The 18524-nt window shown below is 36.5% G+C and overlaps 3 long non-coding RNA genes and 1 other non-coding gene across 6 annotated transcripts; 3 read left to right on the top strand and 1 right to left on the bottom strand.

Annotated features, from left to right (window-relative positions):
- Window positions 1–684: 684 nt before the first annotated feature.
- Window positions 685–4436, top strand: LOC148059294 (uncharacterized). Its single transcript, XR_015709395.1, has 9 exons — window positions 685–1012; window positions 2526–2608; window positions 3130–3232; window positions 3331–3456; window positions 3533–3682; window positions 3754–3841; window positions 3910–4061; window positions 4144–4172; window positions 4323–4436. It is a non-coding gene; the product is annotated as an uncharacterized LOC148059294 (long non-coding RNA).
- Window positions 4437–5405: 969 nt separating this feature from the next.
- Window positions 5406–5538, bottom strand: LOC148059293 (small nucleolar RNA SNORA70). The gene has a single exon (XR_015709514.1). It is a non-coding gene; the product is annotated as a small nucleolar RNA SNORA70 (small nucleolar RNA).
- Window positions 5539–7734: 2196 nt separating this feature from the next.
- LOC148059292 (uncharacterized) lies at window positions 7735–8489 on the top strand. The gene is made up of 3 exons (XR_015709428.1): window positions 7735–8080; window positions 8152–8239; window positions 8308–8489. It is a non-coding gene; the product is annotated as an uncharacterized LOC148059292 (long non-coding RNA).
- Window positions 8490–13027: 4538 nt separating this feature from the next.
- LOC148059291 (uncharacterized) lies at window positions 13028–17125 on the top strand. 3 transcript variants are annotated; one of them, XR_015709385.1, is made up of 13 exons: window positions 13028–13167; window positions 13270–13305; window positions 13584–13686; window positions 13962–14064; window positions 14285–14410; window positions 14487–14636; window positions 14708–14795; window positions 14864–15018; window positions 15101–15133; window positions 15196–15222; window positions 15295–15337; window positions 15438–15538; window positions 15903–17125. It is a non-coding gene; the product is annotated as an uncharacterized LOC148059291 (long non-coding RNA). The 3 variants fall into 3 exon arrangements; XR_015709383.1 differs by having other exon boundaries at window positions 15438–17125; XR_015709384.1 differs by having other exon boundaries at window positions 15428–17125.
- Window positions 17126–18524: the final 1399 nt, after the last annotated feature.

Raw genomic sequence — 18524 nt, 5'->3', positions numbered from 1 at the left:
AATATTGTAAATAATTTGTATATTTTTAAGATCGTTTTATTTTTTTTATTATCTCTTTTATTATTTCTTTTTTCCTTGCACTTTATTTTTTTTCAACTGTGCTGTTGTAAAAGTGTGTTTCCCCTCTGGGGATCAATGTCAAAAGAGACAAATGTAATAAATATATTTAATTAATCAATTCATGTACATTTATATCAAACCTGCTATTCCCTGCATGATGGGATCAGAGACACTAGAATTCTACTGTCTCTGCACGTTTTAGATTTACAACACATGAACATACAGTAGATCTGGATCAATTATTAAGGTCATGTATGTAATTAATCATTTTTCTACTTAATGACGACATCATTAATAGTGTGAACTGCAGTCACACTACAAGTTTATGTCCATAATCCTTAGATATTCTCTCGAAATGAGAACAATTTAACAGAAGAGTTTAACATTACCTTGGCTGTAGTCATGCTCTGTAGACAGAAGCTTCACCTGCACAGGTGATCTCATTAGCTCGTCCTCTCTCTCCACCTGCACCCAAAGCAACTTGTACTCTCTGCTGCCCTCTAGTGCTACTAAGACTTAACAGTGTGGGTCATTCTTTTTTTCCAAGTGTCCCCATTTTGTCTCAAACATCGATATAACTAATATTTAACACCAATTGGTGAATAGCAAACATTTATGCTTCATTACAGTTGAAACAATTGTTCTCTGGTAACAAATATTTATCATTAAACATGTGTGTTCATGTATGATCCATGGCACTCGTCATGATGGACAAATATGATGGAAAAACATTATATTAGTGTCAGTACAGAACACGATGTTGGAAATCAACGATGCATTTGCGCATGCGTTGTCCACCTACATGGAGGTTTATAACAGTCAAAGTCACGACGACAACCGCAACTATAAAAAAAAAACTTGCGCTTTTGTGAAGGTGTTACGGTAGGAGGAGAGCAGTCAGACGCAGAAGAATCTACGAAACTATGACTGATAGCAGCTGGAAGGAGCAGAGGTACATGTTGTTGTTTATTAAAGTCTCTTTTCATTTTATTGACATCGGTAAATGTAACGCTGAGTTTAAGTGAAGGTATCAAGACCTGTCGCCCTTCCCAGCTATCTTCTAAATAAATAAGATATAAACGAGATTTATGCTTCATTTATCTCTGTAGAGAAATTCACAAAATGATGTTTCCTTGTTTGTGATTATTTATTCTTCTATATCTCCCTAAAGCCTGACGTTAAAAACGTTGAATTAAAATAGATCGTATTTTTTTTAATAACTTATGATTTTTTAAATAACATGATTAATAATACGTCGTATTAATACGACTTGAATTTGATTTTCTCCGCTTAAACATCACTGATGTTTGAATAAACATTCTTGTTGTTTTGGTTTTACTGTAGTAATGATAGATTTGAACTCTGCAGCAAAAACGGGTCGCAAACATGTGTTGGTGCAGGAGGAGGTTTATATAAAAAAATTGTATTCAGTTGTTGTATTATGTTCCAGCGCGAGCAGACAGCTGAGAGGAGGTTTGTAAAACTTCATTTATTCTTGTGTTAAATACTTTAAAAGTATTGTTGAACTCTGTGGGTTTAAATGTGAAACTTGAGACCAAGTTTAGTCGAATAAAGGTTTATGTATCATGTGCGTGTGCGTGTGCGTGTGTTTCAGTTGAGCCACCCGTGAGGAGCCGCAACTCATACATGCGTTTCTTTTGACAATAAATAAAGAAAATAAACACAACACAGGGAAAGTCAAACGAGTATAAGGACCAGGAGTCGATACACAATACTGTACTTGGTCAGTACAGATGTTTTTTATTAACCATCATCAAAATAATAATAATAACTTGAGCTATTTTTGGAAAAACAAGTGTTTTATCCATTTTTATTAATGTGTTGATAATTTAAAAATAACAGAAAGGAAACGAAGAAAATAACAAAGTTTGATAATTACAAATAATTCTTTGGAAAAAATATGGCGCGTGAAAAGAGGAACAAACTTAGATCACGTGCACAATCAAGAGATTCTTAGAAACGGGTGTGGCTACAATATGTAGAGTGACACCGTCTCTTTCAGTCATGGTGACTAAACCACTCTTTCAATTCTAACTTTGCTTAAAGTCTTGGGAAACGAACGTTGAAATAAAACAGTAGCAAACAAAATAAACAGAAACCATTTCCGGAACGCAACGTTATATGTGAAATTATGAAATGAAATATAAATAAAGCTCTGACGAGGACGCCCAAGCGTGTCACTACCGTAATACTGTGTATAGAAGCGCTTCAAACTTTAAGCGGGGAGAAGAACCCCATGTTTTTAAGTTAAATCTTCTAGGCCAAATCACAAATACAACACCATTTTATACCATACCAAGATTATTAGTAGAACGTGAATCAATGCAAATATAGTTTATCTGTGTGAAGAATTCTAAAAACATACAGACTCCTCACATTATTTTTCAACTAAAAGCGAATACAGTCGTAGCTCTGCAATCAAACTGTCTCCTTTGTTTCCTCAGATAGTAGATGGTGGATCTCTCCTCCTGGGACCTGACTGGAATGTTTTAAGATGATGTGGAGAACAGTGGTGATGCTGATGCTGGTGAGATAACAATTATCTACTTGTTAACAATACGTGTTGCTGCTGCAGTTGTTTCAAAGTTTGATTCTTTGCATGTTTAGTAGAAGACATTTTTTTCTCAGTGTCAACATTGTATCGTATTGTCCCATCACAAGTGGTCACTGCCCTAACAATGTTTCAACATATTTACATGGATTGTTGTTTTTTTGCACTGTTTTGTTGCATATTTTAAATTGGTTCTCTTTAAATCAGGAGTTTATTCAGTGAACCCCTCTTTGGTAAGTCCTGATCACTGTAGACCAGCTCTCGAAGGAAGTCTGACGGCCTTGTCACGGAAGGTGGAATTCAAACCTATTATTGATCTACGGGCAAAACCTACGGACAATATCCACAAGCATTAATATAGTAAAAAAAAACGGTAACAGATAAAAAGACGAATCTGCCAGGAATGACCTCTTGAAATGAAATTGTGCTCATCTACTCTCACTTTGTAAATATGTTGAGACTGATGAAGATGGTTCATAATTGTTTTGTTTATACAGTTGTTTTCTACTATAACGGAGGTAAACACACTCATCTGTCACTACACTGAATATGTGTATAGGACAGAAGAAGAAGAAGAATGTTGTCCAAAGTGTATCCCGGGTAAGATCCGGTCTTGGTCCTTGACTTTGTTTGAGGTTCAGACTTACAACTATGAATAAACAAACATGTTGACAGTGGTCAATTATTTTGTCTAACAGGTCACAAAATAAGAGTTGATTGCACAGAATTTCAAGCTACGTCCTGTATTTCCTGTGATGATGGAACTTACATGAACAAATATAACGGAGAGAAACATTGTTTCAAGTGTCTGGTCTGTACTGAAGGTAAAGTTTGTTCTTTACTAGAATGATGAGTTGGTCAGTATGTAGATGTGATGTAGAATTTGTTATTGACTAACAGGACTGAGAGAGATCAGATCCTGTACCTTCACAGCAAACACCAAGTGTGAACCTCTGGAGGGTTTTTTCTGTGTGGACGGCTCAGTGGACACATGTGTGGCAGCACAGCAACACTCCACATGTGAACCAGGACAGTTCATCATCAGAGCAGGTGAGTTTCACATCCAACATGTGAAACGCAAGAGTGCAGAAACTATAAGACACACACAATGTTCTTCACAGGAACGTCCTCCACAGACACTGAGTGTGGAACCTGCAGTGAAGGAACATTTTCAAATGGAACGTTCACGTCATGTCAGGATCACAAACAGTGAGTGAAGCTTCACAAATGTTTGCTCCAGATGTTTTCTTCTAAACTGTCTCCACTTGTCTTTGTAGATGTTCAACATATCTACGAGAAGGAACTATTTCTTCTGACTCTGTATGTCAAGAAGGTTTGACACCAGGAGAAGAGGCTGGAATTATTGTTTCTGTGATTATGATCGTTCTACTGATATGTTCTGTAGTTTGGTTTATAAAAAGAAAAAGAGGTAAAAGTCCATGAAATCACATTTGTACATTGATTTATGAACATCTGGGCAGGTTTGTTTTAATTATTTTCTTCTTAACCAGACAAAAAACACCACAGAAGAAGAAAGGAGGTATGTAAGAATTGATTTTTCTTTTCAGTATTTTTACTCATTAAAATTATTTTATTACAGTGCACTTGTTACCTAAGTTTAAATACGTTTAATTCATAATGAATCCGATTCTAGTCTGAATCTTGTTTAATAACATTTGACTCTATTTAGGAAATTGGAAATTTGGAAAAACTAATGCAGAAAGAGCCGCACCAGCTGGTGAAAGAGCCGGACCGGCTGAACAGTTGATATTTTAAAAAATGCTGCGAAATGGACACGAGGATATTAAAGTAGATTCTGTGTAATTGAAAAGAATGTATCTCTTTAATACAATATGTAACATATTTAATAAATTCTGTTCAGTGAACATAACATTTCTGGCTTTTTTTCCTTTGCCTGTGTGTGTATCTTAGTCTGTGATATAAAAAACATCCAGATTCTGTCAAACCTTTCATTAATCTCATGAATGGCTGATCATTTAAACATCAGCCAGGTTTCCTTTTCGCCTGAGCTTCTTAACTGGGGAAATGTAAGTGTAAAATATTGTTTTTGTTCACCGTTATACAAGATCCACTCAGTATAAACAGTTTTAAAGATAATTTTAGTAAAAAGTAAAATAGGCTCCAAACTCTTTGATTTAGTCTTAATGTGAAGAGAAACATATCTTCAATTAATCAATTCATAACAACCCTGCGATTCCCTTCATGCTGGGATCAGAAACAGTAGAATTCTACGTGTGGCCAGAGATATAGTTTTCAAACGAACATTCATTTTTCTCAAGTACATTGAAGTGATACTGCTGAATGTCTTGCTATACAAGAGCACATTTAGACTCATCTAGTAGTTCATAGAATAAAAAGGTCAACAGTCAAATGTGTGATCAAATCCACTTTTATTGGTTCTCTGTGAACTAAAGAGCGACTGCTTTACTTGGCGTGGATGGCCTTCCAGCGGGACAGAGGTCCTCTGTTGGGGATGTACTTCACTCCACAGCCGTCAGGAATGAGGCGCTTCTCTGCCATCATTTCGTCAAAGTCTTCTGCGTTGAACTTGGTGAAGCCGTACTTCTTGGAGATGTGGATCTACACAAAACAATTTGACCGTGATTCAGCAGAACTCATTTTCATAGAACAAGATCCAACATTGTTAAACAGTGATTTAGCAGATAGAGATACACGTGTATCCTAACATAGGAACTTAATGCACTGGTGACTAAAAAGATACATTTAAATAGTCAAATAGTTTAGATAAACCATTTGTATCAGTGGTCCCTTAAAGCACTCAGCACCACACAGCTGAGGACATACACAGCCACAGAGTCAATGTCTGCAGCCTTTGCACACCAGAGCCACACAGCAGCAGAACTGGTCGGCTTAATAGACTGCAGGAAAATTAATTTACAAATTCCATTTGCCATACATTTTAGATTTACAATACATGAATGTAGATCAATTATGAAGGTCATACATGTGTGATTTATCATTTTAAAACTTAATGGCGACCTCATTAAAAGTGAACTGCAGTCACACTACAAGTTTATACGTCAAATCTTTAGACATTCCTTCCAAATGTGAACAATTTAACAGAAGAGTTTAACATTGGTCTGCCTGGAAATAAGCTTTCACACAAGGTAACTCATTCTAAAAACTGAAGGTGTTTAATGCAAGTTTGTTACATACCTGCAGAAGCAGGACTTGGGGTAGAGCTTGTTCTTGCAGTATCTGTAGCTGCGAAAAAGAAACATATTTAAGATGAACTGGAAGACTTGGTGAAACTAGCAAGAAACCAAATTACAAAACAAAACCATTAACAGATGCATATTTGCTAGAGTAAACTACATGCTTATAAACAATTACACATTGTCTAAACATGTCTGATGATCAACTACACAAAACTAAGACTATAGAACCAATTAGCAATATATTGATAACAGCATTCCACCGGTGATATGCATCAATGCAATGGTTCACGAGACGTCATCGATCCATCACTACTAAATACACCAGTGGTGTCTCTTTATGTAGACAGAAGCTTCACCTGCACAGGTGATCTCATTAGATATACCTCTCTCTCCACCTGCACCCAAAGCAACTTGTTCTCTCTGCTGCCCTCTAGTGCTACTAAGACTTAACAGTGTGGGTCATTCTTTTTTTCCAAGTGTCCCCATTTTGTCTCAAACATCAATATAACTAATATTTAACACCAATTGGTAAATAGCAAACATTTATGCTTCATTACAGTTGAAACAATTGTTCTCTGGTAACAAATATTTATCATTAAACATGTGTGTTCATGTATGATCCATGGCACTCGTCATGATGGACAAATATGATGGAAAAACATTATATTAGTGTCAGTAAAGACACGATGTTGGAAATCAACGATGCATTTGTGCATGTGCGTCGCATTTAACAACACAACTTTATTTATATAACCGAGAATGTAACTCTTCTCTCTTCTGGTCCAGGTAGTTGAAGGTTTTAACGTTTCTTTCCTGAATTCACCATCTCAAAGGATCAACGTCTCATCACCAGACACATGATTTATAATCATAGAAAGTAAATAAATAAAAAAATAGATAAATTAACAGATGTACCAAATGTTGTGATAAGAGGCCGTGTGTAAGTGTGTGTGCATGGACGACAAATATCATCCAGCTCACCTTACTAGAAGATCATTAACATTTATTACAAACTGACAACTTATTGATTGGACAACGTTTTATTAGAGTCAAAGGTCCAAATAAAAAAGGAAGTTCAAAAACAGAAATATATAACAGTTTAATCCTTTGAACTTTCTTTCTCTTCTCTCCAGATGTTCCTTGTTGACAGATGTTTTAAACTAGAGATCATGAATTATTTCTGGATAAAGTCCTCAAAACATGACGAGTGGATTTCTTTCGATTCTTCTTTTACTGGTGAGTTTTGTTTTTATATGATAACATTTTTACTGTGAGATTATTTGTAGTAAATCATTTAGTGTGATCTTCAACCAGAATAGTTACTGTGTGTGTGATTCTATAACATGTTCTTAATATGAAGGTATTTTGTTGAAGGTAAAACCAGGAATCAGTCCTTTATCTTGTTAACACTGTGAAGTATAATGAAAAGTATGCCAACAGAATAATACGATATAAAGACGGACAAATATTAAACCATTTATTTTTATTTAAATATTAGTCGCTCTTTTGTTAGTGTTTAATATTTTTATGAGCAACTGAGCATTATTTCTCTGATCAGATGATTTTATGTTTTGTTTATACAGTTTTTTCCTACTATAATGGAGGTAAACACATTCACCTGTCACTACACTGAATATGTGTTGAGGACAGACGAAGAAGAAGGTTGTTGTCCAAAGTGTAATCCAGGTAAGATCCAGTCTTGGTCATAAGTGTTGATTTATGACTTGTTGTATTTGTGACCCATTTTCTGACTTTTATTTTAAACATGCTCTGAATGTTGACATTGTTATTTCATTATAAGTAAGAAGTGGTCGAGACTTTATTATCAGTTCTTAGACACTAGTGAGATCAAGTCTTAAACTGTCACTTAAACTAGTGATTTATTTATTTTAACAGGTCACAAAATAAGAGTTGATTGCACAGAATTTCAAGGTACGTCCTGCACTGCCTGTGATGATGGAACTTACATGAACAAACTTAACGGAGAGAAACATTGTTTCAAGTGTCTCGTCTGTACTGAAGGTAAAGTTTGTTCTTCACTAGAATGATGAGTTGGTCAGTATGTAGATGTGATGTAGAATTTGTTATTGACTAACAGGACTGAGAGAGATCAGATCCTGTACCTTCAGAGCAAACACCAAGTGTGAACCTCTGGAGGGTTTTTTCTGTGTGGACGGCTCAGGGGACACATGTGTGGCAGCACAGCAACACTCCACATGTGAACCAGGACAGTTCATCATCAGAGCAGGTGAGTTTCACATCCAACATGTGAAATGCAAGAGTGCAGAAACTATAAGACACACACAATGTTCTTCACAGGAACGTCCTCCACAGACACTGAGTGTGGAACCTGCAGTGAAGGAACATTTTCAAATGGAACGTTCACGTCATGTCAGGATCACAAACAGTGAGTGAAGCTTCACAAATGTTTGCTCCAGATGTTTTCTTCTAAACTGTCTCCACTTGTCTTTGTAGATGTTCAACATATCTACGAGAAGGAACTATTTCTTCTGACTCTGTATGTGGAGAAGGTTTGACACCAGGAGGAGTGGCTGGAATTGTTGTTTCTGTGATTATGATCGTTCTACTGATCACATGTTCTCCAGTTTATTGGTATAAAAAAAGAAAAAGAGGTAAAAAACAAATGCATTCATAAAAATCACATTATTATATTGATTTGTGTTTATCTGGAGTCATTTGCTTTTAATTATTTTTCTCCTTAACCAGATCAAAAACAGTTCACGAGAAGAATGAAGGTATGCAAGAACGTTTTTTAGTCATTTATTAAAGTGATTTAATGTTTAAATGTAATGTTAATTTTGCAGATGTCATCACTTTTACAATTAAAATTAATGTAAATTTTGGTTTAATATCTTCAGCACTGCAGTATTTGTGCATCAGAGAAACTATCATTGTCTCTTATTAGGAGGTGGCAGTGGAAATGACTGAATGTATGGATTCAGCGGAGAATCCGTGAGAATTAAAATTTGTTTGAGCTTTTTTTTATCTAAACTGACTTCTTTTTTCTTGTTTTAGATCAAATTATTCATCTGAGAATGAGTCAGATGAAGTCAAACATGTTCCACTGATGGGAGAACCCGGGGAAGACCCAGGACACACTGAAGAACCATGTTCCTCCACTGGGCTGGAAACACAGGGGGGTCCTCCAGAAAGAGCTGGACGATGTAACTGGGGAGAAGAAAGTATGGACCTCTCTGCTGAAGCTGCTGCCCCCGTGACAAGAATCCAGATGAAGAGACCAGAGACAGCAGACGTTGAATATAAACTAAATGGACACGAGGATATTAAAGTAGATTGTTCAGTCATTCAATAGAATGTTTCAGTTTTATACAATATGAAAAATGTGTTTGTAAATGATCTGTTCAGTGAACATAACATATTTCTGGTTGTTTCCATTAGCCTCTGTGTGTGTGTATCTTAGTGTGTGATATAGAAAACAGTTTCTGTCAAACCTTTCATTAATCTCATAAATGTCTGATCATTTAAACATCAGCCAGGTTTGAGGATGTTCTTCACTCCACAGCCGTCAGTGTTGCTTGTTCTATCACTGCTCTTTTTGTGAGGTCACCAAATTCAGACCAGCACGGCTGGACAAAACCCAACAGCACATACAAAGCCACTTCAGAAAGGCAATCATCATGGAGGTGTTTCTCAGCGGGTGATCAAGACACGAGAACCATGAAAGAGCCATTTGCCCCGGAAGAGACGACCCCGGGTCGGGAAATTTGCCTTAAATATAGCGATGTTTCTACAGTTCGAGAACCGTTTCTCCCTGAGCTATCGACCTGAAGAGCTGCCGGCAGAAAGCGCATGTCATCGATCGTAAAGCTTGTATTTTGTTTGACTTGAAGCAGCGAATAAATGACCCGTGACACTCTGCATTGGCCATTTGTGTCCATAAAGCAAAGTATTAAGACCCGGAAGTGACGTCATGTCGGAGCGACGGAACGGACTCTAGTTTTGACCGTTTTAGTGCTAAAGCTCACATTATCATTTACCTTTCTTTTTTTTTAAATATATATAATTTGTAATATACATTTATATAGCACACTCCACAACAAATTGTTGGGCTTGACTGTGGAGTCTGCATACTGATGGTGAGATATGGTTGTAAGTATTTCAAATTCGGGTTCTACTTAACACGTTTATCATTTAACTTGTTTCCAATTTATCTTTTTTCTTTTTTTTTTTGTACGCCTTGCGGCACCGTACTACTTCACAGCAGTATGTGCAAATGAATATATTAACCTCTTTTTTTTTCAAACAAACATTGAGTTCTTCCAATACATATTTGATTTCCAGTCTGACCTTCCAACAATAAGGAAATGCTGGAGCCTGATTCTGAGGGAGAACTTTGGGGACTTCCATGAAAGACAAGTTCTTCAACATTGAATTACTGTGTGAAGAACCCACGTCTAACCAACTCACTGCAGGACAGAAAACTATGATGACAGAGATTCGTTTTTTTATTTCATAGTTTTGGTGAGAGGGTTTGTTTGTTCCTTTTTGTTGTGTGGATGTTTTATGTAAATAAAGTTTTATGAACAGTGCCACTGTGTCTTTCAATAATTATCATTAATATTAATATATATGCGTTTTTAACATCTAAATGAATCTTCACAGCAATGCAAAAATGAATACATCAGATGATAACTATTGTTGCAGGTGTCTCATATTTAAGCATTATATTAGCAAGGTTTTATTCAGATACGAAGAATGACAATGACAAGATATTGTGTAGGCTTTTATACCAATGAACACTAATTTATGTTTGATTTTGAGACAATACCCCAAAACTTTTTTCTTAAAACATTGAGGGATTCTCTATAATGGTAAAAATAAAAAAGTGAGTGAATAGTTCATAGCAATACAATAAGTACTTGTTTATGGTAACCCTTGCTGCAGGACATAAACAACGAAAAACAAACAAAAATGGAACGTGTCACACCTGTATTTGTGCCTGTCATGGCCGGTATAGTTTCCAAAAATTGTCATTTGTTTATTTTAAACAACAGGTCTTAATAAAGGGTGGACTCGGACGGTGAAGTGGTCCGGGAGTCAATGACAGACCGGCCCACTTTATGGGTGGTACGGGAGGCTATCAAGCCTGTACATTGATGAAAAGCATTTTCCGTTGTTTTGTACCTAAATCACACAGTAAACATTTACCTGAACCCTAAAGTAGCATGCAGTTAAATAATTACAGTAGCGTGGTGAGTTTAATCATGGTTTTAATGGGGTCATTGAGTAGACACTAGATGGCAACACAATTTCAACACAAAGCACATGTTATTTAACAATAGATGGAAAAACAAAGCTAACTATGTAGTACATGAAAACAAAACCCACAACATTTATGAAAATGAGAACTAAAGTGAAAACAGAAAAATAATATTGGAGAAAAAAAAATGAAAACTTGACATTTGAAGAAGTCCCTTTTGGTCCGAGTCCTCTCTGGAGTCCCCTCTGAAAGATATGAATGAGAAACAAAAATATTACTTACATCACAAAATACAATATATCATGAGCTGAGAGTACATTCAGAAATGCAATTAAAACATCCCGAAGCCTTAGTTAAAACCAGAGAGATAAATATTTTAATTAATAATTAAAGCAATGTCAATAGACATACTTTTACCTTACTCAATTAGAAGTTATTTCAAACAATTATTTCTAAAAATGTCCCATGATCAATAGTGTCATAGTCAGAGTCTATGCTGCCTCAGCTTGACTCTGTAGATCAAACCCCTTTTGCCGATGAGCTTCATGACGTCTATGACGCTCCAACACTTCTCGCCTCCTGAGGACTTGCTGTCTATGAAGAGACACCTGAGGTCCCAGGAGAAGGTCCTTAAAGGTTTTTTAGAGGACCTTAGGAAGTATGCCTCGGCACAATTTCGGTGAATATCAATTTGCTCATCGACTCTAAGGTGTGTTAAGTTGGTCATGCCAATGATGAAGGAGCCGCTCTCCCTAGGATTAGTATAAACCATGCAAAGAAACAAAGAGTGCTCCTGTGTCCTTATCGTACCATAGCCTTATCCTGTTTGAACCATCTTTGAGGAAAAATGCCCTCTGACTACATGGTTGTCTGACTTTCGCTGTGGGTGAAAACGAAGGAAGAGTTTCTAATGTTTGTGGCTTTGGTTTGATGAAATAATCAACTGCTTCATGAGGAGCTTCCTTGTCTTGACCATCTTTATCAACAGCAGCAGCATCTTCAGGCACACTTGGTGTTTGCTGTGAAGGTACAGGATCTGATCTCTCTCAGTCCTGTTAGTCAATAACAAATTCTACATCACATCTACATACTGACCAACTCATCATTCTAGTGAAGAACAAACTTTACCTTCAGTACAGACCAGACACTTGAAACAATGTTTCTCTCCGTTATATTTGTTCATGTAAGTTCCATCATCACAGACAGTGCAGGACGTACCTTGAAATTCTGTGCAATCAACTCTTACTTTGTGACCTGTTAGACAAATAAATAATGCTTAGCACTTCCCAGGGAGTAAAGAAAGTACTTAAAAGGGACATAAATGGAAAAAGTATGATATATAAAAAGAAAAAAATTATCTAACCGCGATCATATCGTACCTGAAGCTTGTCACGCCGGTAGAGAATAGTTTCTTTTGAATCTCCTGCTTCATCAGAGCTTGACCTACAGGTAGCGAGAAGGTGCGTGTCTACTCAAAATAACTAATTTTGTTTAATCCTATTATATTCATTTTAAAACATCCGGTTAGATACGTCATTCAGTCAACAAATGGGGTTTATATCATTGATATCTTCCTTGTTTCGTATCTAATAAATATGGTTTGAGTTTAATCTCAATTGGATGTTTTAATTTAAATGACAACATTAACGTATTACGGTTGTATAAGAATACGTGTAAAACTGAGTGAAATAAACGAGAAAACAATACGAGTATAAGAGAGATTTATCTCTCTCTTCTCCCTCTGCTGCAGTCATGCTCTGTAGACAGAAGCTTCACCTGCACAGGTGATCTGATAAGATCTTCCTCTCTCTCCACCTGCACGCAAAGCAACTTGTACTCTCTGCTGCCCTCTAGTGTTACTAAAACGAATCAATATATATAACTTACAAACAAGTGTCACTAAACTATCAGAGAAATCAATGATACATCTGCGCATGTGCGACAAGATGAAACATTAACTCTGTCTCTCCTCCTTTAAATGTTGTGAACTTTGATTCTAGAACTGACTCCACAAGACTTTCAGGAAGACGCTGCAGGATCAGAACCAACACAACCGACAAGATTGTAACCTTTTGAATTTTCTCAGAGAAATGGTGAGCAAGTAAAAGTGTGTAGTTGTTGTGTAGTGTTGTGTTTTTAATGTAAGACAAGGACCAGGATGTTAAAGATTTAAGAGTTTTTTTTCCTGTATTCAGCGTCACAAAGGACCAGGAGCAAAGTAGAGTCACCAGGTAAAATGTTTTTGGTTTAATAGAAGGTAAATACATTTGAAAATAAATTAGCAGATCAACATTTTCAACTTTGTATTTGTTAGAGTTTAAATATTAACCATGTGTGCATGGATGAGATAGAAACAGAAACCAACTGGCATTGATATTGAAGATTATTATCTTTTATTTAACTGACAACCTACAGTGTTTATAGCAGTCAAAGGTCCACATGAAGTATAAAGGTAAACAACAAACATGATATCAGTTTAATCCTTTTGAACTTTATTTTTTCACTCCAGATGTTCCTTGTTGACAAATGTTTTAAACCAGAGATCATGAATGAATTCTGGATAAAGTCCTGAAAACATGACGAGTGGATTTCTGTCGATTCTTCTTTTACTGGTGAGTTTTGTTTTTATATGATACAATTTTCACTGTGAGATTATTTGTAGTCAATAATTTAGTGTGATCTTCAACCAGAATAGTTACTGTGTGTGTGATTCTATAACATGTTCTTAATATGAAGGTATTTTGTTGAAGGTAAAACCAGGAATGAGTCCTTTATCTTGTTAAAACTGCGAAGTATAATGCAAAGTATGTCAACAGAAAAATACAATTTAAAGACAAAAAAATATACCATTTATTTTTATTTATTTATTGTTGTTTTGTTTATACAGTTGTTTTCTACTATAACGGAGGTAAACACACTCACCTGTCACTACATTGAATATGTGTTGAGGACAGACCAAGGAGAAGAATGTTGTCCAAAGTGTGAACCAGGTAAGATCCAGTCTTGATCCTCGACTCGAAGTGTGATTTATGACTTGTTGTATTTGTGACCTATTTTCTGACTTTTAATTTAAACATGCTCTGAATGTTGACATTGTTATTTTCATTTTAAGTAAGAAGTGGTCGAGACTTTATTATCAGTTCTCAGACACTAGTGAGATCAAGTCTTAAACTGTCACTTAGACTAGTGATTTATTTATTTGTCTAACAGGTCACATAGTAAGAGTTGATTGCACAGAATTTCAAGGTACGTCCTGCACTGCCTGTGATGATGGAACTTACATGAACAAATATAGCGGAGAGAAACATTGTTTCAAGTGTCTGGTCTGTACTGAAGGTAAAGTTTGTTCTTCACTAGAATGATGAGTTGGTCAGTATGTAGATGTGATGTAGAATTTGTTATTGACTAACAGGACTGAGAGAGATCAGATCCTGTACCTTCACAGCAAACACCAAGTGTGAACCTCTGGAGGGTTTTTTCTGTGTGGACGGCTCAGTGGACACATGTGTGGCAGCACAGCAACACTCCACATGTGAACCAGGACAGTTCTTCATCAGAGCAGGTGAGTTTCACATCCAACATGTGAAATGCAAGAGTGCAGAAACTATAAGACACACACAATGTTCTTCACAGGAACGTCCTCCACAGACACTGAGTGTGGAACCTGCAGTGAAGGAACATTTTCAAATGGAACGTTCACGTCATGTCAGGATCACAAACAGTGAGTGAAGCTTCACAAATGTTTGCTCCAGATGTTTTCTTCTAAACTGTCTCCACTTGTCTTTGTAGATGTTCAACATATCTACGAGAAGGAACTATTTCTTCTGACTCTGTATGTCGAGAAGGTTTGACACCAGGAGGAATGGCTGGAATTATTGTTTCTGTGATTATGATCGTTCTACTGATCACATGTTCTGTAGTTTGGTTTATAAAAAGACAAAGAGGTAAAAGTCCATGAAATCACATTTGTACATTGATTTATGAAAATCTGGGCAGGTTTGTTTTAATTATTTTCTTCTTAACCAGACAAAAAAGACCACAGAAGAAGAATGCAGAGATGTAAGAATTGATTTTCCTTTTCAGTATTTTTAATCTTACTCATTAAATTAATTTTATTACAGTGCAATTGTTACCTACCTAAGTTTAAGGTATGTTTAATTCATAATGAATCAGATTCTAGTCTGAATCTTGTTTAATAACATTTGACTGTTATTAATTAGGAAAAGGTGATGGAAGAAAATAAATCTTCATTGATGAGCATCGGTGAGAATCTTAATGAATTTGATGGAACTTTTAAGTGCAGAACAGTCTCACCACCATAAGAAGAAAACCTGGTAAAAATAACATCTTAAGACTCTCACAGGGTTCCACAAGAAGGACTACAGCAGAGACGGCGTTGTTAAACAGGGGAGTTGGATCAAGGTGATCTATGAGATGATCAGACAACAGTAGCCCAAAGGACAGGTAACATAAAAATATGTTATGTGTCCTCTAGGGGAGGTTGATGTATGAATGGAATGAATGCAATAAGAAATGAATGAACAGTGAACAGTATTGATGAAAGTGATGTTCCTTATTTGGGGATTCCTGGTATAATGTCCTAATGGGGGACGCCCCGGGTAAATCAAAGTGAAAAAGAAAAGAAAAATGAAAAGAGAAGCAAACAAAAACTAAGAATGAACCTAAAACTTAAACTACACTAACAATAAAAATGAACTCATTTAGATTAAAACTAAAACTTAACTAAACTAGATTTAAAATCGTCGGCTCATACTGCCAGATAACAGGCACGAGGGCACTGGACGTGTGTTTTACTCTCTCCAACCAGGGTCAAAATCAGTGGAGGATATAAAAGATCAAGTCAAGGGAACGCAGGACTTTCTGACCTGGATGAGTAGACGCACTCAAAAGAGAAGTATCATCAAACACCTTCCCCTATCCGAAGAAACGAGCAGATAAGTACAAGGGGAAATTACCCAATTCTATTACATTAATAAAAAATAAAAAAATTTGGTCAGAGCTACTCCTGAATGAAGGTTGTTTGTGTGTAGGTTCAAGAAGATGGACTCGGAGAAGATCGAAGAAGACGGATTTCTGGGATCGTTTTTTCCTCTGCACGCCTGGAATCGGGACATGGACGAAGAGGACTAGATGACGAAGAAGAACAGTCACACCGACTATGGAAGATGAAGAACAAACAGACCGACTGCAGATGATGATGATAACGATAATGCTGATGTACTAGACTACTGAGAAATATGATGAAAGACCACTTCTGAATAAGGCCAAACCTTGTGTCACTGTTAAAAAATAAATAAATTAATATTGCAGACAGATGATTATACTTTCGGTTATGCATATAGCGTGTGCAGGTACATGATGATAATATGTTGTTGGGAAGATAATATTAGATAAAAAACGATTAAATGTTGCTGCGGAACAACCATTGATTTAGAAAATTGGACTTGTTTGTTTATAACGTGACCTCTAAAGGCCACGTCCAGAGGGGGAGTTGTTAGATTAAAAATGATTATACACTATACGTCATACTTAAATTAATGCTAAAAGATAATCAAAATATAAAGTATAAATTACTAGCTTCATCTAAGAGTTTAAATGTTTGAATACACATTCACAATTTCACTCAGACTGTTTTATACTGTTTCAAGACAAGCTTGGATCAGAATTAGAGAAATGACACTGGATTATTTTAACATCTGTTCGTCTGCCTTTTCACACCTGGGGTCGTGGATCAAAGAGCGAAGCGGGACACACCCAAGACAGAAGCTTCCAGCCAAGCAAGAGGGAATTTGGGAAGTTTCCCAGCGGCTGATGAAGACACAAGAACCATGAAAGAGCCATTTGCCCCGGAAGAGACGACCTCCGGGGCGGGAAATTGGCCTTAAATATAGCGATGTTTCTACAGTTCGAGACCGTTTCTCCCAGAGCTATCGACCTGAAGAGCTGCCGGCAAAGAGTGCGTTCGATCTATCGTAAAAGCTTGTATTTTGTTTGACTTGAAGCGGCGAATAAACGACCCATGACACTCTGCATTGACCTTTTTTCTCCATAAAGCAAAGAATTGAGACCCGGCGGTGACGGCGTGTTGGAGCGATGGAACAGACTCTAGTTTTGACCGTTTTATCATGATGGACAAATGGAAAAACATTATATTAGTGTCAGTACAGAACACGATGTTGGAAATCAACAATCCATTTGCACATACGTTGTCCACCTACATGGTGGTTTATAACAGTCAAAGTCACTACGACAACCGCAACTATAAAAGAAAAAAAAAAACTTGCGCATTTGTGAAGGTGTTACGGCAGTAAGAGAGAGAAGTCACACGCAGAAGAATCTACGAAACTATCACTGATAGATTCTCAAAAATCATCTGATATTAAATGATGTTTTCTCTCAAAGATAAGGATGTTGAAGGAGTGACGTCACAGTGTCCACTGTTGAAGGATAAGGATGTTGAGTGTCCAGCTGGAAGGAGCAGAGGTACATGTTGTTGTTTATTAAAGTCTCTTTTCATTTTATTGACATCGGTAAATGTAACGCTGAGTTTAAGTGAAGGTATCAAGACCTTCCCAGCTATCTTCTAAATAAATAAGATATAAACTAGATTTATGCTTCATTTATCTCAATTGGTTTTACTGTAGTAATGATAGATTTAAACTCTACAGCAAAAACGGGTCGCAAACATGTGTTGGTGCAGGAGGAGGTATAGATAAAAAAACAAACAAACAAACCCAGCATAGCCTTATTCGAAATTAAAAATTAAACCGAACTAAACCTCTGACGAGAACGCCCAAGCGTGTCACTACCGTAATACTGTGTATAGAAGCGCTTCAAACTTTAAGGCGGGGAGAAGAACCCCATGTTTTTAAGTTAAATCTTCTAGGCCAAATCACAAATACAACACCATTTTATACCATACCAAGATTATTAGCAGAAAGTGAATAAATGCAAATATAGTTTATCAGTGTGAAGAATTCTAAAAACACACAGACTCCTCACATTATTTTTCAACTAAAAGCGAATACAGTCGTAGCTCTGCAATCAAACTGTCTCCTTTGTTTCCTCAGATAGTAGATGGTGGATCTCTCCTCCTGGGACCGGGAATGTCTTTTTAAGATGATGTGGGGAACAGTAGTGATGCTGATGCTGGTGAGATAACAACTATCTACTTGTTAACAATACGTGTTGCTGCTGCAGTTGTTTCAAAGTTTGATTCTTTGCATGTTTAGTAGAAGACATTTTTTTCTCAGTGTCAACATTGTATCGTATTGTCCCATCACAAGTGGTCACTGCCCTAACAATGTTTCAACATATTTACATGGATTTGTTTTTTATTTGCACCGTTTTGTTGCATTTTTTAAATGGGTTCTCTTTTAAGTTTATTCAGTGAACCCATCTTTGGTAAGTCCTGATCACGGTAGACCAG

Source organism: Callionymus lyra, chromosome 19 (genome assembly GCF_982586985.1).
Source record: "Callionymus lyra chromosome 19, fCalLyr1.hap1.1, whole genome shotgun sequence".
Lineage (NCBI taxonomy): Eukaryota > Metazoa > Chordata > Actinopteri > Syngnathiformes > Callionymidae > Callionymus > Callionymus lyra.
Note: the sequence above shows the minus strand (reverse complement) of the source record. Positions and strands in the feature narration are given on the sequence as shown.